We start from the raw sequence: 25,000 nt of genomic DNA on the forward strand, positions 1-25,000 counted from the left end.
GCATGTTCTTCTCATGTTTGTGTGTGACACATGCTGAGTCTCACTCACTAAAGCACACACTCACATTAGTGCATGTTAGTACTAGTCACGTCAGTGACACTAGCGTGTGCTAAATCTCTGGCGTGGATTAGTGAGGGAGACCCTTTTATCTTCATGTTACAGTCTGTCTCATTGTAACAGTGATCTCTCATTTCTATCATTATTATTTCATGGAGAAAGCAGGAAATCAGGAGATTTAGGAAACCCCATAAAAGCAGCGTGACATGTATATTGTCCTTATACAGAGAGCGCAGTGTTACAGGGCATTGTCCTTATACAGAGAGCGCAGTGTTACAGGACATTGTCCTTATACAGAGAGCGCAGTGTTACAGGACATTGTCCTTATACAGAGAGCACAGTGTTACAGGACATTGTCCTAATACAGAGAGCGCAGTGTTACAGGACATTGTCCTTATACAGAGAGCGCAGTGTTACAGGACATTGTCCTAATACAGAGAGCGCAGTGTTACAGGGCATTGTCCTTATACAGAGAGCGCAGTGTTACAGAGCATTGTCCTTATACAGAGAGCGCAGAGTTACAGGACATTGCAAAGCTCACGTGTAATGCGCAGAATTTATTAACGCCCCAGGCCTAACGCCGCAAGAAGATTACCAAGTAAAGGAATATCTCTGCTCTCTAAATCACTGTCACGTTTTTTATATTCATGGATATGTTTAACCAACTTCGCCAATTGTTTTACAGTATGTCCTGTCCCCTTTCTATGATGTCGCCGAGTCTCCCGTGTGAGAGGAGATTGTGCTTCTTCCAGGAGACCTGCCAGTCTCTCCATGCGATTTCCCTGCTCATTCTCCTCTCTCTTGGTCTCCAACATCTGATCTTCTTCACTAGAGAAGAAGACAACAAACTGATGTCAGGAAATGTCCCCCGAGGACTCAGGGGGCAAATATTTCCCACAGAATTACCCCTTTCACTGCCACAAGGGAAATTAAAGAATTGCAGAGCATTATAACAACACGCAGAGAGACATAATAACAAGCAGAGAGACATAATAACAAGCAGAGAGACATAATAACACGCAGAGACATAATAACACGCAGAGAGATATAATAACATGCAGAGAGATATAATAACATGCAGAGATATATAATAACACGTAGAGAGATATAATAACAGGCAGAGAGATATAATAACACGCAGAGACATATAATAACATGCAGAGAGATATAATAACACGCAGAGAGATATGATAACATGCAGAGATATATGATAACATGCAGAGATATATAATAACACGCAGAGATATATCATAACATGCAGAGAGATATAATAACATGCAGAGAGATATAATAACACGTAGAGAGATACAGTATAATAACACGCAGAGAGATATAGTAACATGCAGAGAGATATAATAACACACAGAGATATATGATAACATGCAGAGAGATATAATAACACGCAGAGAGATATGATAACATGCAGAGATATATGATAACATGCAGAGATATATAATAACACGCAGAGATATATCATAACATGCAGAGAGATATAATAACATGCAGAGAGATATAATAACACGTAGAGAGATACAGTATAATAACACGCAGAGAGATATAGTAACATGCAGAGAGATATAATAACACACAGAGATATATGATAACATGCAGAGAGATATAATAACACGCAGAGAGATCTAATAACACGTAGAGAGATATAGTAACATGCAGAGAGATATAGTAACACGCAGAGAGATATAATAACATGCAGAGACATATAATAACATGCAGAGAGATATAATAACACGCAGAGAGATATAATAACACGCAGAGATATATAATAACACACAGAGATATATGATAACACGAAGAGATATATATTAACACGCAGTGAGATATAATAACACTCAGAGATATAATAACACGCAGAGAGACATAATAACACTCAGAGATATAATAACACGCAGAGAGACATAATAACACTCAGAGATATAATAACACGCAGAGATATAATAACACGCAGAGATATAATAACACGCAGAGATATAATAACAGGCAGAGATATAATAACAGGCAGAGAGATATAATAACACGCAGAGCGATATAATAACACACAGAGAGATATAATAACACGCAGAGCGATATAATAACACACAGAGAGATATAATAATACGCAGAGAGATATAATAACACACAGAGAGATATAATAACACGTTAGACAGGCTGCGTATGGAACAAGCACAGGAGGGTTAATATCAGTTACAAGGTTAATATCAGGTACGCATCACATGAAGGATCCCCAGCTACAATCCTACACACAGCACCAATAAATCTCTATTCCTTTCTCTGTCCCACAAACTCCATTTCTTACGTCTCATATTTGGCCGATTCCACCAATGTGACGATGGAGATTATCCCCAGGAGAAGCGCGAGCAGCAGAGGTCTCTGGGAGAGAAGCATCTTTACAGATCTGTTAGAGAATGTTACAGGTTATCACAGGTGTAATAATACGCTCAGCACGGGACAGACCAGACATATCTGGGGGGGCTGCACCCCAGGGATACAGTGTTACTTACAGTATAGTATCTAGTTATTACACGTGAGGAGTATTAGTGGGGTTTGTATTGCAGAGAATATTTATAGACATTACATATAAAAAGATCAATGTAGTAAAAATTACAGTTAATATAAAACATTAGAAATAATTGTACTTACAGCTGGGTGGAGATGGAGCTGAGATGAGTAACCTTTGAATATCACTGGGTCTGTGTTACTATGGAGGGTGAGGTGAGTGTTATATACAGATTCTGATGGGAATGTGTCACTATAGAATCAGCAGACTCTGTGTGAGAAAGAAATCACATTATTTTATGGGTAAATATTACATTTCTCTGGCAGAACATTTTACTGACTGTCTCGTGTGATAAATACTCATTTGCAAGATTAATGTGAGACTTTCCTGAGAGTAAAGTTTGTGTCACATATTCTCAAACACAAATAACCATCACGTGTGTATGTGCTGCAGGGACACGTATGCCACGGGGTTTGGGAGGCACAAGTGTATTGCTGAAATGTGTGAGGGGTGAGAGTTACCCATGATCCCGATACCTGATAGTGCTGACTGACTTAGTGGGATTCTGGGAGGATATTTGGAGAGGCCCAGAGTGTGCGTTACTAGAGTGTTAATGTGTGTGTGTCTGTGTGTGTCCTGTAATTTTGGTGCTATCTGTGTTCTAATGTGTTACTGTGTATTAACACTGTGGGGTTACCACCTTGTTAATGTGTGTGTACTGAAAACGCTGTGCAACCAGTGTGATAAAGTGTGTGTGTGTGTGTGTGTGTGTGTGTGTGTGTGTGTGTGATGTCACTGTTGGGTCACCAATCTGATTGTGAGAGTGTACTGTCAACGAGGGGTAATCAGTGTGCTAACTTGTGTGTGGACTTGACCTCAGAGCCAAAACAAACAAACACTTGTTTACTGCGTCACTGTGGGTGTGTAATTGTGTGTGTGGCACTGACAGGGTTACTGAGCCTATGTGTGGCACTGACAGGGTTACTGAGCCTGTGTGTGGCAGTGACAGGGTTACTGAGCCTGTGTGTGGCAGTGAAGGGGTTACTGAGCCTGTGTGTGGCAGTGACAGGGTTAATGAGCCTGTGTGGCAGTGAAGAGGTTACTGAACCTGTGTAGCAGTGAAGGGGTTACTGAACCTGTATAGCAGTGAAGGGATTACTGAACCTGTGTAGCAGTGAAGGGGTTACTGAACCTGTGTAGCAGTGAAGGGGTTACTGAGCCTGTATGTGGCAGTGAAGTGGTTACTGAGCCTGTGTGCATGGCAGTGACAGGGTTACTGAGCCTATGTGTGGCAGTGAAGGGGTTACTGAGCCTGTGTGTAAAAGTGACGGGGTTACTGAGCCTGTGTGTGGCAGTGAAGGGGTTACTGAGCCTCTCTGTGGCAGTGAAGGGGTTAATGAGCCTGTGTGTGGCAGTGACTGGGTTACTGAGCCTGTGTTGCTGTGACGGGGTGAATGAGCCTGTGTAGCAGTGAAGGGGTTACTGAGTGTAACAGTAAAGGCGTTACTGAGCCTGTGTGTGGCACTGAAGGGGTTACTGAGCCTGTGTGTACCAGTGAAGGGGTTGCTGAGCCTGTGTGTGGCAGTGACAGGGTTACTGAGCCTGTGTGTGGCAGTGACAGGGTTACTGAGCCTGTGTGTGGCAGTGACAGGGTTACTGAGCCTGTGTGTGGCAGTGACGGGGTTACTGAGCCTGTGTGTGGCAGTGACGGGGTTACTGAGCCTGTGTGTGGCAGTGACAGGGTTAATGAGCCTGTGTAGCAGTGAAGGGGTTACTGAGCCTGTGTAGCAGTGAAGGGGTTAATGAGCCTGTGTAGCAGTGAAGGGGTTAATGAGCCTGTGTGGCAGTGAAGAGGTTACTGAACCTGTGTAGCAGTGAAGGGGTTACTGAACCTGTGTAGCAGTGAAGGGATTACTGAACCTGTGTAGCAGTGAAGAAGTTACTGAGCCTGTGTGTGTGGCAGTGAATGGTTTACTGAGCCTGTGTGTGGCAGTGAAGGGGTTACTGAGCCTGTGTGTGGCAGTGAAGGGGTTAATGAGCCTGTGTATGGCAGTGAAGGGGTTAATGAGCCTGTGTGTGGCAGTGACGGGGTTATTGAGCCTGCATATGGCAGTGACAGGATTACTGAGCCTGTGTGTGGCAGTGACCGGGTTACTGAGCCTGTGTATGGCAGTGAAGGGGTTAATGAGCCTGTGTGTGGCAGTGACTGGGTTACTGACCCTGTGTGTGGCAGTGACAGGGTTAATGAGCCTGTGTAGCAGTGAAGGGGTTACTGAGTGTAACAGTAAAGGGGTTACTGAGCCTGTGTGTGGCACTGACAGGGTTACTGAGCCTGTGTGTGGCAGTGAAGGGGTTACTGAGCCTGTGTGTACCAGTGAAGGGGTTACTGAGCCTGTGTGTACCAGTGAAGGGGTTACTGAGCCTTTGTGTGGCAGTGACAGGGTTACTGAGCCTGTGTGTGGCAGTGACAGGGGTTACTGAGCCTGTGTGTGGCAGTGAAGGGGTTACTGAGCCTGTGTGTGGCAGTGAAGGGGTTACTGAGCCTGTTTGTGTGGCAGTGAAGAAGTTACTGAGCCCGTGTGTGTGGCAGTGAATGGGTTACTGAGCCTGTGTGTTGCAGTGACCGGGTTACTGAGCCTGTGTGTGGCAGCAAAGGGGTTAATGAGCCTGTGTGTGGCAGTGACTGGGTTTCTGAGCCTGTGTGTGGCAGTGACAGGGTTGATGAGCCTGTGTAGCAGTGAAGGGGTTACTGAGCCTGTGTGTTGCAGTGACCGGGTTACTGAGCCTGTGTGTGGCAGCAAAGGGGTTAATGAGCCTGTGTGTGGCAGTGACTGGGTTTCTGAGCCTGTGTGTGGCAGTGACAGGGTTGATGAGCCTGTGTAGCAGTGAAGGGGTTACTGAGCCTGTGTGGGGCAGTGACTGGGTTTCTGAGCCTGTGTGTGGCAGTGACAGGGTTACTGAGCCTGTGTGTGGCAGTGACAGGGTTACTGAGCCTGTGTGTGACAGTGACAGGGTTACTGAGCCTGTGTGGTAGTGAAGAGGTTACTGAACCTGTGTAGCAGTGAAGGGGTTACTGAACCTGTGTAGCAGTGAAAGGGTTACTGAACCTGTGTAGCAGTGAAGAGGTTACTGAACCTGTGTAGCAGTGAAGGGGTTACTGAGCCTGTGTAACAGTGAAGGGGTTACTGAACCTGTGTGGCAGTGAAGAGGTTACTGAACCTGTGTAGCAGTGAAGGGGTTACTGAACCTGTGTGGCAGTGAAGGGGTTACTGAGTGTAACAGTAAAGGGGTAACCAGGCTCTCAATAAAGGCCCAGCCCATGAAAGGGTTACCTCTGATCCGTATAGGTGGGTTCAAGAGAGTCAGCTCTTCAGCCCAGTAACATTGTATCTGTGACATGTGTAACGGGTATCCCCCCATCGCAGTCACTGCTTGTCGTGGCCTCCGGGAAGATAGTCTTTACATATAATATATATAGGGGTCTGAGCCCAGTAACATTGTATCTGTGACATGTGTAACGGGTATCCCCCCATCGCAGTCACTGCTTGTCGTGGCCTCCGGGAAGATAGTCTTTACATATAATATATATAGGGGTCTGAGCCCAGTAACATTGTATCTGTGACATGTGTAACGGGTATCCCCCCATCGCAGTCACTGCTTGTCGTGGCCTCCGGGAAGATAGTCTTTACATATAATATATATAGGGGTCTGAGCCCAGTAACATTGTATCTGTGACATGTGTAACGGGTATCCCCCCATCGCAGTCACTGCTTGTCGTGGCCTCCGGGAAGATAGTCTTTACATATAATATATATAGGGGTCTGAGCCCAGTAACATTGTATTTGTGACATGTGTAACGGGTATCCCCCCATCGCAGTCACTGCTTGTCGTGGCCTCCGGGAAGATAGTCTTTACATATAATATATATAGGGGTCTGAGCCCAGTAACATTGTATCTGTGACATGCATGGCCTGTAATAAAGAGATTTCTGTGTTTTTATCTTTCACTGGGGCAGGTATCGTATTTATTGTGCTCCAACCTACCGGTACATCAGGCGCTGATCCCGCCTCTAGGTTTTGGGTTTCTTAGAGGACTCCTGGGACTCTGGGTACACGGGGTTGGGGAGGAGTAAGGGGCAAGGTTATTGAAGAGGCAGAGGCCCCAGCATGGGGTCGTAGGCTCCTTAAGGGCTGCGACGTCCTGATTGGCGAGAGCTGGTAGGGGGGGGGTCGGCTAACCCCCCTCCCCCTTCCCACACGGAGTGGGAAGGCTGCTTGTCCCCTCCCATGCAGGGGGAGGGGGGAGAGGGTATAAAGAGTGGGGCCCCAGGGGAGAGAGACAGAGCTAACGGAATTTTCCCCTTACCTTGCAGGAACGCTGGCTGCTGCTGAGCTGCCATGTCAAGACCGCGAGGGAAGGCCGCAGTGACTGCAGCAGCCCCCCGCTGTATGAAGGCCGCAGTGACTGCAGCAGCCCCCCGCTGTATGAAGGCCGCAGTGACTGCAGCAGCCCCCGCTGTATGAAGGCCGCAGTGACTGCAGCAGCCCCCCGCTGTATGAAGGCCGCAGTGACTGCAGCAGCCCCCCGCTGTATGAAGGCCGCAGTGACTGCAGCAGCCCCCCGCTGTATGAAGGCCGCAGTGACTGCAGCAGCCCCCCGCTGTATGAAGGCCGCAGTGACTGCAGCAGCCCCCGCTGTATGAAGGCCGCAGTGACTGCAGCAGCCCCCGCTGTATGAAGGCCGCAGTGACTGCAGCAGCCCCCCGCTGTATGAAGGCCGCAGTGACTGTAGCCCCCCGCTGTATGAAGGCCGCAGTGACTGCAGCAGCCCCCGCTGTATGAAGGCCGCAGTGACTGCAGCAGCCCCCGCTGTATGAAGGCCGCAGTGACTGCAGCAGCCCCCGCTGTATGAAGGCCGCAGTGACTGCAGCAGCCCCCCGCTGTATGAAGGCCGCAGTGACTGCAGCAGCCCCCCGCTGTATGAAGGCCGCAGTGACTGCAGCAGCCCCCGCTGTATGAAGGCCGCAGTGACTGCAGCAGCCCCCGCTGTATGAAGGCCGCAGTGACTGCAGCAGCCCCCGCTGTATGAAGGCCGCAGTGACTGCAGCAGCCCCCGCTGTATGAAGGCCGCAGTGACTGCAGCAGCCCCCGCTGTATGAAGGCCGCAGTGACTGCAGCAGCCCCCGCTGTATGAAGGCCGCAGTGACTGCAGCAGCCCCCGCTGTATGAAGGCCGCAGTGACTGCAGCAGCCCCCCGCTGTATGAAGACCCCGAGTCCTGCCAGCCTCGCCCATGAGCTTGAGGAGGCCGCTGATGCTGCGGCACCGGAGGAGCCGGTAAGTGTCCCTGCCCCGCGCAGATCCCAGCGCTGAGGTGCAGGTAGGGATCCCCATTCCCCATCCCACAGCCCTCCCAGCTCCCCCGGCAAGTGCAGACGCCTGCTTGCAGCCCACCACGCTCCCGCGCCCACCCTGGGGCCCCCTCCAGCCTTATGCCCCTCTATCCACCCCCCAGCCTGTGCCCCGCCACCTCTCGGCTTTTTCCCCTGCAACTTCCCTCCGCCTCACTACTGATTCCCCCGCCGGGCCACAGGGCCTCTATTCCCGCACCCCTCCTTCCCCTGCTCCCAGGCCTTGTCCCCCCTCCCGGTTCGGGCTTACTCCCTCTGCCCAAGCGCGGTCCCGGCAGGGAGGGGGCGGGGTAGCTCCTGTGCTTCCGCCGCCAGCCCCGGCGCCGCCAGCCCGCTCACCACTCTGCAGGTGACGGCCGCGCGCCGAGCAGGGCGCCCGATGCCCAGGTCCCCCCCCTACCATCTCCCCTGACCGCGGGGGCTGTCAGGCACCGCGTGCGCCGGCCGGGGAGCGCGCCTGTCGGCTCCCACTGCAACAGGCCGCTTACCCCTCTGCTGGGGGTGGCCACGCGCCGGCTCCCCCCATACCACCTCCTCACACCCCCACCACGGGGACCATCTGGCTCCGTCCCGCGCCCCCATCCCACTCACCCCTCCGACCTGCGTGCAGTGCTGCTGGCTCCTCGGCGCCATGACTCACCTCCCTCCCATGTGCTGCAGCAGGGGAGGGAGGGGCGCTGTTCTCCCGCGCGCGGGCTGCAGGCTGACCTTTCCCCCCTGCTCCACCCTCCCTTCCCCCCCCTGCTCCACCCTCCCTTCCCCCCCCTGCTCCACCCTCCCTTCCCCCCCCTGCTCCACCCTCCCTTCCCCCCCCTGCTCCACCCTCCCTTCCCCCCCCTGCTCCACCCTCCCCCCCCTGCTCCACCCTCCCCCCCCTGCTCCACCCTCCCCCCCCTGCTCCACCCTCCCCCCCCTGCTCCACCCTCCCTTCCCCCCCTGCTCCACCCTCCCTTCCCCCCCTGCTCCACCCTCCCTTCCCCCCCTGCTCCACCCTCCCTTCCCGGGCTTCTATGAGCAGGGGGAGGGGGGGTTTCTCTGGGAGGGGGGGTTTCCCGCCCCATGTTTATTAAAGAGACAGGAGGTCACAGGCAGGTCTGCAGAGGCTGGCTGTTACCTTGGCCCTCCTCTGCAGCAGCGCCACCATGAGGCCCCTAGCGGTACTGCAGGGCGACCTCAAGTTCACCCCTCAGGGCGACCTCAACCTTACCCCTCACAGGACAGACTGTGAGCGGGGTTACACCCTTACCCCTCACAGTACGGGACAGACTGTGAGCGGGGTTACACCCTTACCCCTCACAGTACAGGGCAGACTGTGAGCGGGGTTACACCCTTACCCCTCACAGTACGGGACAGACTGTGAGCGGGGTTACACCCTTACCCCTCACAGTACGGGACAGACTGTGAGCGGGGTTACTCCCTTACCCCTCACAGTACAGGACAGACTGTGAGCGGGGTTACTCCCTTACCCCTCACAGTACAGGACAGACTGTGAGCGGGGTTACAGCCTTACCCCTCACAGTACAGGACAGACTGTGAGCGGGGTTACTCCCTTACCCCTCACAGTACGGGACAGACTGTGAGCGGGGTTACTCCCTTACCCCTCACAGTACAGGACAGACTGTGAGCAGGGTTACTCCCTTACCCCTCACAGTACGGGACAGACTGTGAGCGGGGTTACTCCCTTACCCCTCACAGTACGGGACAGACTGTGAGCGGGGTTACACCCTTACCCCTCACAGTACGGGACAGACTGTGAGCGGGGTTACACCCTTACCCCTCACAGTACGGGACAGACTGTGAGCGGGGTTACTCCCTTACCCCTCACAGTACGGGACAGACTGTGAGCGGGGTTACACCCTTACCCCTCACAGTACGGGACAGACTGTGAGCGGGGTTACTCCCTTACCCCTCACAGTACAGGGCAGACTGTGAGCGGGGTTACACCCTTACCCCTCACAGTACAGGACAGACTGTGAGCGGGGTTACTCCCTTACGCCTCACAGTACAGGACAGACTGTGAGCGGGGTTACTCCCTTACCCCTCACAGTACAGGACAGACTGTGAGCGGGGTTACACCCTTACCCCTCACAGTACAGGGCAGACTGTGAGCGGGGTTACACCCTTACCCCTCACAGTACAGGCAGACTGTGAGCGGGGTTACACCCTTACCCCTCACATTACAGGGCAGACTGTGAGCGGGGTTACAGCCTTACCCCTCACAGTACAGGGCAGACTGTGAGCGGGGTTACTCCCTTACCCCTCACAGTACAGGGCAGACTGTGAGCAGGGTTACACCCTTACCCCTCACAGTACCAGACAGACTGTGAGCGGGGTTACAGCCTTACCCCTCACAGTACAGGGCAGACTGTGAGCGGGGTTACTCCCTTACCCCTCACAGTACAGGGCAGACTGTGAGCGGGGTTACACCCTTACCCCTCACAGTACCAGACAGACTGTGAGCGGGGTTACAGCCTTACCCCTCACAGTACAGGGCAGACTGTGAGCGGGGTTACTCCCTTACCCCTCACAGTACGGGGCAGACTGTGAGCGGGGTTACTCCCTTACCCCTCACAGTACGGGGCAGACTGTGAGCGGGGTTACACCCTTACCCCTCACAGTACGGGACAGACTGTGAGCGGGGTTACACCCTTACCCCTCACAGTACGGGACAGACTGTGAGCGGGGTTACACCCTTACCCCTCACAGTACGGGACAGACTGTGAGCGGGGTTACACCCTTACCCCTCACAGTACAGGGCAGACTGTGAGCGGGGTTACAGCCTTACCCCTCACAGTACAGGACAGACTGTGAGCGGGGTTACACCCTTACCCCTCACAGTACAGGACAGACTGTGAGCGGGGTTACTCCCTTACCCCTCACAGTACAGGACAGACTGTGAGCGGGGTTACACCCTTACCCCTCACAGTACAGAGCAGACTGTGAGCGGGGTTACACCCTTACCCCTCACAGTACAGGACAGACTGTGAGCGGGGTTACACCCTTACCCCTCACAGTACAGGCAGACTGTGAGCGGGGTTACACCCTTACCCCTCACAGTACAGGACAGACTGTGAGCGGGGTTACACCCTTACCCCTCACAGTACAGGACAGACTGTGAGCGGGGTTACACACTTACCCCTCACAGTACAGGACAGACTGTGAGCGGGGTTACACCCTTACCCCTCACAGTACAGGGCAGACTGTGAGCGGGGTTACACCCTTACCCCTCACAGTACAGGGCAGACTGTGAGCGGGGTTACACCCTTACCCCTCACAGTACAGGGCAGACTGTGAGCGGGGTTACACCCTTACCCCTCACAGTACAGGACAGACTGTGAGCGGGGTTACACCCTTACCCCTCACAGTACAGGACAGACTGTGAGCGGGGTTACACCCTTACCCCTCACAGTACAGGACAGACTGTGAGCGGGGTTACTACCGTGAAGCACCAACATATCATATAACCACACGCCATACCCAACCACCCCACCTACTTACCTCCAGCAGGCAGGGGCGCGGCCGGTCTGGTGTATAACCGCCCCAGCCACCCGGGGCCCCTGCCCCTCCCACCCATGGGCCACGCTGTGTCGGGCAGATTAACTGCAGCGCAGAGACGGGCGTTCTGCTCTGTCACCGGCGGGGGTGGGGGGAGAGGATTTAAGGCGACCCAGCCCCGGGATCCTGCATGGGGTCCTCTCAGTTTTCGCAGGAAGCGACGGCCAATGACTGGTCATTGCACGCATGGAATGTGGACCAGGACCCCTACTCACCTTCACCGACGCATGGCGAGGAGGGGGACAGACGCCGAGGCCAGTCACCGCGCTTCAGGCCAGGTTAGCGCAGGGTACTAACCCGAGCAACGAGATTCCGGGTAAGGAAATAAATCCTAGTATAGTACGGGTAATAGCGACTCAGATAGTGACAGCGACATTTCACAAAACCTGTATGTATAAATTCCTAAAGAGACAGCGGTGATTCTCCGGTCACTTAAGGCTAGGTATCTATTAAGTCACTCAGGGGAACTGGCCTGCTTGCAGTTTGGCTGTGACATCTCTAATACAGAGTGCTTTTCCTGGTAATGTACAGGTCAATAAAAGCTTCAGTCAGACTTAGAACTTTGCTACTAATATTGACAGATTTACTATAAATCATTCTTCCTGTTATTACACAGGTTATTAAGAATTTATATTAGCGTTAGGGACCCCTGATATGTGGTCTGCCGTGGCGTTGGCTCAGGGGCTTACAACAATTTTGGCCAAAAATGTCAAACTAAAAGACCATTTTAGTTAATAGATATTTATACATATATATATGGCACTGTACCGTATATGGGTCTCACTGGATGTGCTAATACTGAGCTTTGTCTGTGTTTTAGGTTATGTCTCTGGTTTTAAATATATATTGCCATGCTCAGTAGCACTCCTCTGTGACACTCATATGCTTATATATATGTTGTGGTTATTTTGGGGGTTCAATAGGAGCTTGTTAGGTGTCCAGTATATTTTACACTTAAGGCTAGGCCAAGCGGTGCAACGTAGGGGGCAGCGCGGGAGAGCAAGGCCCCAAAAATTAAGGATGACGGCGTAAGTACCAGCAATTGTATTGTATGTCGTTATTTATATAGCGCCATTAAGGTACATAGCGCTTCACATTAGTAATACACGTGGTAACCAAATAATTATCAGATCATATAAATAACAGATCATGGGAATAGTGCTTTAGGCATTAAAGTAACATTAAGTAGAGTCCCTGCCCCGAAGAGCTTACACTTTTATGTAAAGGGAAGGACACTTACGCCGGCGCTAGGACGTCCCTCCAGTCGGTTTACATGCCTTGAGAAAGACCATTTCAATTGAAACGCGTGGGAGGAGGTTCTCTTTTCTGTTTGTTGGTGTATCCGTTTAGGTAATTTAATAAATTATTTGTTCATTCCTTCACTGGTGAGTTTTGATCTAGATAGGAGCGGCAGTACTGCTGATCAATTCTACCCCGTACCACTATGATCGGACGGACGCCGAGGAGGGAAGCCAGACACCCGCTCTGGGTGCGACGCCAAGCAGGGGGCGCGGGGGGACCAGTATCAATCCTTCACCACCCAGGCTGGTTCAGCCACTATTTACCTGCTTGCTCTGGAAGTAGCTAGACGGATTCTTCTATCTACACCCAAAGTGAGATAATAAAGGGAAAGTTCACGGACGTACACAACCTTTTGCTGATGGGTTTCAGGCCAGGGAAAAAGCGAAGGCTACAGGTGAGGAGAGAGCTAGTAAGTATAAATCATGGACAACTGGCTAAGAGGTTACCTTGTGTTAGCCAGCTGCCTGCTGGAGAAGCACCCAGTAGAGGGTCTGAACGTCCTTAAATACATAGACCTTAGATGCGACACATATAAAACATTTGGGGAACATCGTGGGAAGAATATGTTTAGAATTTGGTAACCACACTCGCAAGTCGCAATCTTAAATTCGCCTCTATATACCCGCACGTCATACGGGAGAAAATGACCAAAGAGGTAGGCCTGCGAGGCATGGCTGGACCGTTTCACTCACTGCCCATACACTGAGGAGCCTTATTCAGTAATGCTAGGGTGCTAGGAAGGTTACACTAATACATGCCCACGTCACCTTGGGCAGATGGGTATAGCGGACTTATAGACCTGATCCACAAGTCACTAGCCCCACGCACTTGGAGAACCTACCTCCAGGCTTGGCACACATGGCTAGTATTCAAGCAAAAGGACAGAGTCGAGGGTAAGCGTGGTAGCAGCGCGCGGATCATTAGCTTCCTACAGGCCCAGAAGGCAGCTGGGGGTTGGGGCCATGATGGCAGGACTGTGTTTTTCTGAAATGGCACATCTGCAAGGACATAACTAAGGATTTCATAGTTGGGAGAATCCTAATAATGGGATAGGGGTGAAGCCAAGTGAACTGACAGTAAGGAGCCGATAACGCCAGACAGGCTTCAGGTATTGATGATAGAAAAATAGGCTAAAGCGCTCTATGCAGGTATAATGAAATAAAGTGAGCCAAACCACTAAGCCAAGGTATATAAAATGATATGATCTAGTTCTTAATATGCAATAGTACGGGTACTATCCTGAAGACAGGTGGTAGATGGTACAAGCCCACTCACCCTCAGTCTCATTGGCAGGTTCCCCTGAACATAAGCAATACTCACATCCTAGGAGTGGTAGGCAGGCTGTGCAGCTACAGATATGTAGTATAACACGAAAATGGAGAACAAAAGCGCACTAGCAAAAACTGAGCAGGAAGGACCCAGATTCAAAAATAAATAAAAGGGCACTTTAATGTGACAAAAGACCCATACAACGCGTTTCGAACGTCACAGCGTTCTTTTTCAAGGTATTGATGATGGCAGCAAAAGAGCTATGTTTCAGTACAGCGGAAAAGGGAACTGTTCAGAGTAGTATTTGCCGCGGCTTTCTTGGTGCCTCCAGGGTTGGCGAGCTAGTGGCGGCATCTTAAACAATCCAGGGTTCGGGCTTGTTTTTCGCGAGCATGATTCTCAATGCTACGTCAGTGGTATGCAAGATTCGCAGGTCTAAAACCGACCAAGCGGGGAGGGGAGCGTGGGTCCACCTCACTATAGAGGATAACGGAAGTTTGCCCAGTGGCGTTGAGTAAGGGGTACGTAAGGCACAGGCCCAAGGTTGGGAGCAATTTCATCATCCATCAGGACGCAACACCACTCACATGGTACCAATTTCAAAGCGTTTTTAGGCGGTGCCTTGCTGCTAAGGGGGATGGATCCCAGTGTATTTGTTACCCATTGCTTTAGAATTGGTGCCGCAACAGCGGTAGCTGAGAACGGCTGTATGCCGGACCAAATGTGGAAACCGGGGAGGTGGAAACCCAGTGCCTATAGGGGGTTACATCAGGGCCTAAGGGCACAGCAACGTGCTGAGGCAAGAAGATTAACATGTTTTTCCCTCTCAGTAGACAGCTGCACAAAGGACCCTGGAAGTGTGGATCATGGGACATTCCTTTCGTTCAGTGGGCGCACGTATGGGCGAAGGATCAGCGGTGCAGCCAGCAGCTGTGGTGTACGGGAGAGGGGGTGAATTGGCGTTGGCTTGGGAAGAGAGGAAGGTGCTTGATTGATTTGTAACAGGCTCTGCACAAGGAGTGAGCAGAATTTCAGGTGAAACCGGATGTTAGTTTGCTACACCTCGTGGGGAATGATCCAGCCAACACCAAAACACTAGAGTTGATTTATCGGTTACAGCAGGAATGCGCCCGCTTGAAGGCGCTGTGGAGTGAGGTTTTAATCATTTGGTCTGTAATTAGTCCAAAGCAAATTTTAAAAGGGACACGGAAAGAGAAAGCTAGGAGGAAGGTTAATAAGGCCATGGGCAAAATTCATCCTCTAGCGGCGGTAAAACTCTTAAAGCGCAGAGGGACTGACACCAAGGAGTGCAGCTGGCACAGAAGGGGTTAGAGGTGTTCTTAAGTAACATCAAGGGTTTTTTGCGGGAAGAATTAAGATCAGAGGTCGCAGCTTTGGGTGGGCGTGTCGGCCCCAGGGTAGCCAGTGCCCGGCAGAGGGGCCTCCGGGTGGCGGAGCTGCCGCGCCAGCCAAGCTCACGAGACAGAGAAAGGGTGAGGACTTTAGGGTCCGTCCCTCAGCTGGAGCCCCTAGAACAGCTTGGCAGGCTGGAGGCGCCGGCTGTAGGGCCGGGCCGGCCTATGCCCAATCAACGCTGGTTAAAGGCTGGGCGCCAGCTTTAGGGCTGGGCCTAAGCTGACCCTAGGGGCGGGAGGGGGAGGGAAGCAGCCCAACATCGGCTGAATGAGGATCTCCCCCTCCCATTTTACAGTGCTTTTGGGCGGAGGGAGGGAGCGGGCCAATTGCTGGCTGTCGGCAGGGATCTCCCTCCCATGCACATGATACGGGCGGGGGGAGGGAGCGGGCCAATTGCTGGCTGTCGGCAGGGATCTCCCCCCCCCATGCACATGATACGGGCTGGGGGAGGGAGCGGGCCAATTGCTGGCTGTCGGCAGGGATCTCCCCCCCCCATGCACATGATACGGGCTGGGGGAGGGAGCGGGCCAATTGCTGGCTGTCGGCAGGGATCTCCCCCTACCCCCCATTTTGCAGGGAGCATACTTGGCTGGCGGGCAGGCTGGTAGGATTTTAACAGCGGATGTTAAAATAAAGCTGTGACCTTTTCTTCCAACATTGTGTGGTCTCCATTATTTGGTTTAGCGTCACAAAGGAGGGGCGGCGCATAAAGCCTTTAAGCTGCCAGCTAGTGGCAGAGGGTGACACGGCTGTGTTGCTATTATTGCTATGTGTATTGTGTTATGTTTGATTCTGCATATATGTGGTTGTGTATGCTGATGATGTTGCATTGATACAGTATATATGATACTATTGTGTTGTGTTGCTTGTCCAGTAAACCTTTTAGCCATAACCCTGGTGTATGTGGTTTCTGGGTGGGTTCCTATGTTAGGGCCATTCTACATTCCTATAGAATCCTACATAGGTGGAGGCGCTGACCGACGAGAACGTTCCAGAGAAGCACCCCAGGTTCCCATCAGCGGAGGCTCAGGCCTCCTGTGAGCCTGCCAGGTATAACGCACCACACCTGGTAACATATAGGTTCCCCCTTACATATGCCACATATGCGATTGGGTGGGGGAATACCCGTTACATAATATATATAGGGGTCTGATCCCAGACCTCTGAGGGACGCGCAGCGTCCGCTGTGTCCCTAACTAACGTCTGAATAATAGTAAGGAGCAGGGTCCCTAACCTGGGGCCTGTCCCTGAAACAACACAACACTACTGGTGGCTCGGCTATCTGGGGCCTAGGGGGCAGCTGGCCTAGTGCAGGGAGTCACTGACTCCTGCACCCTACCTCCTCCCCCTAGCTGCTCCTGACGCCGACTGACTAACGTGCTCAGAGCCCGGGAAATGTATCTAATCTCCCCTGCAGGGAGATGCTGTAGCCCTATTGGCTCCCTGGGGTCATGTGGGGCGCTCCTTAGGCCTTGACCCCGATGCCTACTATAGCGTCCGCACGGACGAGAGCCCTCCTGTCATGGAACAAGAATCACATCCCTGTTTCACCCCCCTCTTTCCTTTGCAGCTTCTGCCTGTCAGTTCTTGTTTTCAGCTGCATGGAGTTTGCACACACACACTGTGCCTGTGTGGTATGTAACAATGTTGCATTTCTGGCCTCTGGGCATGTATCAGTGAGCTGCTACTGCAGCCTCTGAGATCCTTACCAGAATGGGCTAGTCTGCCCTCCCCCCTGTTTTGTTCACAGATAGTCTGTCCCAAGACTATTCCTTTTACCCACATTGCTCCTCACTTCCTTTTCCACCCTGGAGACAGGGAGTACAGCACCCATCTCTGTCACTCTCCCATGGCAAGGCCATCTCTTTCTACCTGTTTCTAACTACAAATCACTACTACACACCATCCACAAGTGCCTGTATTTACTGCTGCTTTTCCAATAAAGTGAAGGAAATATTATAGGACTTGGAGTGATTTGGAAAGGGAGCTGAGTTAATGCTATCTGGGGCTATTCACACATCACACTTGGCTTCAGAATAGTAGAAAGAGGACCGTGTGCTTTGGGGACACACACAGAGGAGCTGCTACCCACAGCCTTTATGCTAAAGAAACAAGCATGCAGCTTGCACAGCAAATAAACAGCAGTCTCTCACTACCACTGTACAAGCATACTGCTCCACATTGCTACACAGAGCCACCAGCCTCTACACAGCAAACAACTACTACTTTATGCAAAGACAAGCGAGCAGCTTTACATTGCTAATAAGAGCACAGACCTTCTACAGCAAAGCCTGCACACAGCCAGCAAACAACCTTGTACACAAGGCAGCAGCTTTGCAAAGAGATAGTGCAGCTTACACAAACCTTGATTGCCTTTCTCTGTCTGAGTTCACCCTCTGCACAGCTCCATAGTGAGGGATTATCATCTCACCTTACCCTGGGCACGTTCTCACGGCCAGCGCCACCAAGGGCCACGCCACCGGACACCCGCCAGGACACGGGTCAGAGCTACCGGACACCTGTGAGTACAGCTACCCCTATGCTGATGCTGCAGGACACCGCTCGGCATCATCTGAGACAGTCGCCGATCGCTGACACAGGTAAAAGACCGCACGCCACACGCACTGGCTAAAGGCCTACACGCACCTACAGCATGGCAGAACTCAGAGCCTCACCAGACATCACGCAGGAAAGTGACCACTCAGACACAGAGACCGCTGCGCAACTGCAACAGGCGCAGACAGACACAAGGCCTAAACGGACAGTCACACTGACACAAAAGGCCCGCAAAAAATATGAGACTGACATTGAAGCGCACCGCGCTAAATTAGAGTTGGCCTGGGAAACAACCACACTTGGGATACGCAATGTCGCCGGTGCTGGCAATTATGTACAACAGCTCGAACAGGCAATAATTCAATTAAAGATAGATCACGCACGCTATCAAGAGCTGTCAGAGGCATACGTCACTTACTTGGCCAGGGCTAACACCGGCGAAAGCCTGCAAGAAAGGGACTTACAGCATAACATTGACTTGACACGTGACAGCCGCGTGCGAACCTCTATCACGGAAGCCGAGAGTAAGAGGAAAGACCTTTTGCTGGAAACCGCATCACAGCGCTCAAGCATATCCAGGCACTCATCAAGGTCAGCAAGATCAGCGCGATCTAACGTGTCCAGTGCAAGCGCAAACGCTACCAAGGCGCGAGCCACAGCAGAGGCCGCACGTGCCAGGGCCGAATATAGTCGGAGAGAGGCAGCCATAAGAGCAGGAAGAGCGGGCATAGAAGAGGAGGAGCAGACAGCTGCCGCTAATGCCGCCGCAGCCGCCGCTAATGTTGCCGCCGCTAATGTTGCCGCCGCCACTGCCGCAGCCACCACGCGTAGGAAAGCCGAATTCGATGCGAAACTAGAGGCACTTAATCAAGAGAAGGAAGCCGCCGCCGCCATAGCTCAAGCTAAAGTCCTAGAAGCATCTGCGCAACAGGACGGCGGGGAGCAACCGTACAGACGGATTGCCTCAGAGGATCCAGCTCAACGCACTGAAGACTACGTAAGGAGCCTTTTCAGTGTAAACACCAGCGCACCATCTCAACACGGAGGGAGTGACTCCACAGACACCGAAGACTTGCTAGGCCCACGAGGAGAAGATGCTGTTCCTTCAGTGGTACATGCTGCCTGGGATAGCCACAGCCGCAACAGTGATCCACACGCCAGCGCACACACGGATGCACCACGACAGGCTCGCAATCCAGGTACACCCACACGGGAGAACACAGCCCCTCACACTGACCAGCAGCCATCACGCGTCCACGCCAAGGAAGAGGCGACCGCACGGACCCTCCCAGCAACTACCTCAGAACGTGACCAACACGCCGATGCCTCAGGCCTGACAGACATAGCCAAGTATATGATCCGGCGTGACCTGGTGCAAGCAGGACTCATCAGCTTTGACGACCGCCCTGAGAACTACCGGACGTGGAAGTTCATGTTCAAGGACGCAATGAACAGCTTGGGCTTCTCAGCAAGGGAAGAGCTCAACCTGCTATTCAAGTTCCTGGGGAACGAATCCAGGGAGCACGCGAAGAGACTTCGGGCAGCAAACGAGAACCAACCCCAAGTAGGTCTTGACCTAGTGTGGGAAAGGCTAGAAGAGTGCTACGGTAGCCCCGAAGCAGTCGAGGATTCGCTCTTCAAAAGAGTCGACAGCTTTCCCAAGATCACAGCTAAAGACTACTCGAAGTTACGAGAGCTCGGGGACCTGCTGCAAGAGCTGGAGTTTGCAAGGAAAGACCATTTCTTAACAGGTCTCAACGTCTTGGACTCAGCTCGTGGAGTGAGACCCATCTTGGAGAAGCTACCCTACAACCTCCAAGAAAGATGGATTTCACAGGGCTCCAAATACAAAAGGGAGAAGCAAGTCACCTTCCCCCCATTCTCAATCTTCTTGAGCTTCATCCGCGATTTTCTTTTTAGGTGCGCAAACCACACACAGTGCAAGCAGTCTGAGGAATGAGAGACCGGTGGCGAGATACGGTAACACTCAAACACCCATCTCGGTCCACAGGGCGGACGTGCCTCCCACGACCCAAATTACTCCCGATCAGTCGGTCGCCGGAGAGGAGGAACCAAGGGACCCAAACAGGGAATGTCCCATACACAAGAAGCCACACCCACTTAACAAGTGCTTTGGGTTCAGGATGAAGTCCCTAGAGGAACGCAAGAGGTTACTTAGAGAATTCAGAGTTTGCTTCAGGTGCTGCGGTTCCACGACTCACCTAGCCAGAGACTGTAAAGAAGAAATCAAATGTACAGTGTGCAAAAGTGACAAGCACGTAACATCCAGAGGCGCTGACACTCCACCAACTCAACAACCCATCCTCCGTAGTGGAGCATGGCGGGGAGGAAGGAGAAGGAGAGCCAACATCCGTCACGTCTCAGCACACTGAGGTTTGCGGAAAAGAAAGTGACAAAATGTCCTGCTCCAAAATATGCCTTGTCGCAGTGCACCCCCAGGGACAACCTGAGAAGACTATTCGGATGTATGCAATCCTCGACGACCAAAGCAACAGATCATTGGCGAAGACGGAGTTCTTCAACCTATTCAACTTACAAGACAATGCCTCACCCTACACCCTCAGAACCTGTGCAGGGTCAACTGAGTCAACAGGGAGAAGAGCAAGTGGTTACGTCATACGTTCGGTGGATAACAGAGTGAAGATAGCTCTCCCCACACTCATCGAGTGCAATAACATGGCCACAAACAGGGACGAGATTCCCACACCAGACGTGGCACGCCATTACCCGCACCTCAAAGGAATAGCCGACTACATCCCGCCGGTAGAACAAGGCGCCAAGATCTTGCCGCTGCTCGGTAGGGACATCTTGAGGATACATAATGTCCGTAAACAGCATAACGGACCCCACAACACACCATACGCCCAAAGACTTGACCTAGGATGGGTGATAGTGGGCAACGCGTGCACTAACAAAGAGCACGGACAAGACTATGTTGTCGCCCGCAGAACTGTGATAACAGAATGTGGACACACATCCCTCTCTGAACCATGTCTTGGCCATCTCCAAGTGACAGGAGGGCCAAGCGAAGAGAAGAGACAAGGTCATAGCCCTGAGATCGACAAGAACATCCTCACTTCAGGGGGATGTGACAATGGCCCAGGATGCTTAGTGGTTCAGACAACCACTAAAGGAAGAAAGTAACCTCCCAGAGGTGACCGACAAGGGGATTGTCCAAAAGACAATAAACAATCGGACGATCCTCCCGCGAGCAATGGCACGGCTAAGACGTACAGTTGTTCCTCTCCACAGAGTATCAAGTGACAAAGCAGGCAGCTGTCACGGCTGCCATAGCCGCAAAAGATTGCGCCCTACAGGTGAAGCCACAGTGTCAAAAAGACTGTCCTCTCACACGTCAAAAAAGAGACAGTCGCAGAGACATTTCACAAAGGGATTTACAAGGGCAAAAGAGACTGTTTTTCGTCATGTCCAAGGAGAGAACAATCTCCTGAGGGCAGTCAACAAAGAGATACAAAGGCGTATCACCAAAATACGTGGAGACTTTCTCTTGCAAGAGGAATGCATCAACGACTTAGGGTGTACAGCAAGCATGTCAAACTCAAATGCTAACAAGGGCCAAATAAACAAGGTTTAAGTCTAGGCGGGCTGCAAAAAAAAAAAAAACTTAAATTTTCATAGAATTGTAGGTTTATTTTGAAAAGTTCAGTGTGTGTATGTGTGTGTGTGTGTGTGTGTGTGTGTGTGTGTGTGTGTGTGTGTGTCGGATGACCTCAAAAAAAAAAAGCCAGATGTGAATGATTCTGAACCCATTAACCAGTGTCAGGATGCCCCCTCTTAACAATTTCCAAAGCAGCAATCCCACCTGGGATCTTACCTGATCCGCAGTCTCTCAAGGTAGTATACTGGAGGGGAGGTGTTCCTTACCTGTCTTCTAATGTCCCCCGTGTAAAACTTGAGAGTCAGATCTGGAAGAAAGCAGAATAGGTTATTTCGGTGTATGTATAGGGCAGTTAAGATAAAAACGAAGAGAGTGGGTGAGAGTGACAGACAGAGAGAGGGTGACAGAGAGAGAGAGAGGGTGACAGAGAGAGGGTGACAGAGAGAGGGTGACAGAGAGAGGGTGACAGCGAGAGGGTGACAGAGAGGGAGGCAGACAGACAGAGAGGGAGGCAGACAGACAGAGAGGGTGGGAGAGTGAGAGAGGGTGGCAGAGTGAGAGAGGGTGGGAGAGTGAGAGAGGCTCTCTGCACCTCACTGCTCACCCACCCATCTGCAGGCCGTTTTTCACACTCACCCACCTGCAGCCCGTTTTTCACACCCACCCACCTGCAGCCCGTTTCTCACACCCACCCACCTGCAGCCTGTTTTTCACACCCACCCACCTGCAGCCTGTTTTTCACACCCACCCACCTGCAGCCCGTTTTTCACAAAGCCCGTTTTTCACACCAACCCACCTGCAGCCCGTTTTTCACACCCACCCATCTGCAGCCCATTTTTCAAAACCCACCCACCAACCTGCAGCCCGTTTTCATACCCACCCACCTGCAGCCTGTTTTTCACACCCACCCACCTGCAGCCCGTTTATCACAACCTGCAGCCCGTTTTACACACCCACCCACCCACCTACCTGCAGCCCGTTTTACACCATCCACCTGCAGCCCGTTTTTCACACCCACCCACCTGCAGCCCGTTTTTCACACCCACCCACCAACCTGCAGCCCGTTTTCACACCCACCCACCTGCAGCCCGTTTTTCACACCCACCCACCTGCAGCCCGTTTTTCACACACACACACACACACACACACACACACACACACACACACACACACACACACACACACACACACTGCTGCCTCTGTCTGGTGGCTCTGTAGCTGCAATGCCGGGCAGGCTGCAGCCCCATTGGATGGGAGCTCCTCCGCTTCCCCGAGTGGCAAATTTCAAACCTGCCGCTCTCGGCGAAGTCTCTCCTCCGCACGCATCAGCGCGCATGCGAAGGGTCAGGCGCTGCCACGGAGACCCGGCGCCGGCTTCAGAGGTTTTTTTTTTAAATTAACTAGCAGCCCTTGTTTCCCGCTGCTTGCGGCCCTGATCGCGGCGCCCCTCTAGCCAAGCCGCGGCGCCCTCACACTTTGGGAAACACTGGGCTGGGCCGCAGGCCGCAAAGATATTAGTTTTGGGCCGCAAGTTTGACATGCCTGGTGTACAGCGTTCCAGACCACAAAGGACAACAAGCAAACACCATTGATGGGAGATAGAGAATTCCTGATGTTAACGGTCAAGGAGCTCATCAAAAACAGACCTGGCAGTTGGGTGAACCCGCTACCATCCCGTTCACCAAGAAGGCGCCTCCCAAACAATGGAGAACATGCCATCTCTAGGTTCACTTCGCACCTCTGCGACCTACAAAGGGAACCGGAGACCAAGAACAACTTTGTGGTCTTCATCCAGAAGATATTCCTTACCAGCCACGCGAAGCCAGCGCCTCTAATAAAGAAAGATGAAGAATGCTGGTACCTCCAATCACCTCGGGTCTACCACCCTCAGGAATCGATCAAATCAGTGTAGTGTTCAGCTCCAATGCTCAGCACCAGGAAGCCTCTCCAAACGGGGCATTACTCACTAAGTCAGACGACAACTAGTTTTCCAGGGGCGTTGATTCGCTTCCGCAAGGAGCCAAAGGCCATCTCCTTCCGCCAAATGCCAGGTGATAGGGTGACAGACTAGCACGACTGGCATATCCACGAGGTAATGCACTCTGTAGAGAAAGCTATAGAGACAATAGGACTGTCCTTTCATAAGTTCAAAAGAAACAGTGCCAGAGACTTTCACCAAGAGAGACACTGTGGTGCACCCAGCTAACCTGGAGCAGTACAACCACCTTGCATCCTTTGCCCAAGAACCTTGGCCAAGGGACTTTGAAGACAGTGATGCCAGCCGATATCATATCGCTATGTGAACAAGGACTTTTGCATTGTTATATTATGTTTGCATTGCACATATGTTCCACATACTTCATTATAGTGGTATCTCCAGATACCAGACAGGGAGTGTCATGGACCAAGAATCACATCCCTGTTTCACCCCCCTCTTTCCTTTGCCACTTCTGCCTGTCAGTTCTTGTTTTCAGCTGCATGGAGTTTGCACACACATACTGTGCCTGTCTGATATGTTACAATGTTGCATTTCTGGCCTCTGGGCATGTAATCAGTGAGCTGCTACTGCAGCCTCTGAGATCCTCACCAGAATGGGCTAGTCTGCCCTTCCCCCTGTTTTGTTCACAGATAATCTGTCCCAAGACTATTCCTTTTACCCACATTGCTCCTCACTTCCTTTTCCACCCTGGAGACAGTGAGTACAGCACCCATCTCTGTCACTCTCCCATGGCAAGGCCATCTCTTTCTACCTGTTTCTAACTACAAATCACTACTACACACCATCCACAAGAGCCTGTATTTACTGCTGCTTTTCCAATAAAGTGAAGGAAATATTATAGGACTTGGAGTGATTTGGAAAGGGAGCTGAGTTAATGCTATCTGGGGCTATTCACACATCACACGTGACCCTGGCTTCAGAATACCTCCCCTCAATGGCGCCGGGCCCGCTGCGAGGGGGGCCGTAGCGCTGGGGCGAGAGTTGCTCCTGCTCTCAATAGAATTGAGAGCAGGACTCGCGACAAGCGATACGGCACGCCCCCCGGCGGTTCAGCCAATGAGGGCGAACCTGCCGGGTGATGTCATGGCCGTGTCCCCGTCACGCCCCCCGGTCTCTCTTCCTGCAGTGAGATGTAGACCAGGGAATCGGCTGCACGCTCCGCCAATCTCGCGGGCGCGCGTTGCAGCTGAGTTACCGGGGCCTTAGCCTTAGGCTCATGGGATATGTAGTCCCTCTCTAGAGCCCTCTGCTGATTGGCTGCCTCTCGCGCACTATCACTGCGCAT

The 25,000-nt window shown here is 52.2% G+C and overlaps 1 long non-coding RNA gene across 5 annotated transcripts in view; it reads right to left on the minus strand.

The window, feature by feature from the left end:
- Positions 1-267: 267 nt before the first annotated feature.
- The window catches only part of LOC142477475 (uncharacterized), a 36,297-nt gene continuing 11,564 nt past the window's right edge, over positions 268-25,000 (minus strand). Inside the window, exons 1-5 of one of the 5 annotated variants that reach the window (XR_012792412.1) lie at positions 8,570-8,690; positions 6,613-6,673; positions 2,713-2,839; positions 2,369-2,467; positions 268-885 (exon numbers count right to left, since the gene is read on the minus strand). This is a non-coding gene — a long non-coding RNA (uncharacterized LOC142477475). Of the gene's footprint in view, positions 886-2,368; positions 2,468-2,712; positions 2,840-5,901; positions 6,052-6,612; positions 6,674-8,569; positions 8,696-21,982; positions 22,024-25,000 lie in introns of those variants that run through there. The other 4 variants (XR_012792413.1, XR_012792415.1, XR_012792416.1 and 1 more) reach the window with 4 other exon arrangements.

Source organism: Ascaphus truei, unplaced genomic scaffold, assembly GCF_040206685.1.
Source record: "Ascaphus truei isolate aAscTru1 unplaced genomic scaffold, aAscTru1.hap1 HAP1_SCAFFOLD_2137, whole genome shotgun sequence".
NCBI lineage: Eukaryota > Metazoa > Chordata > Amphibia > Anura > Ascaphidae > Ascaphus > Ascaphus truei.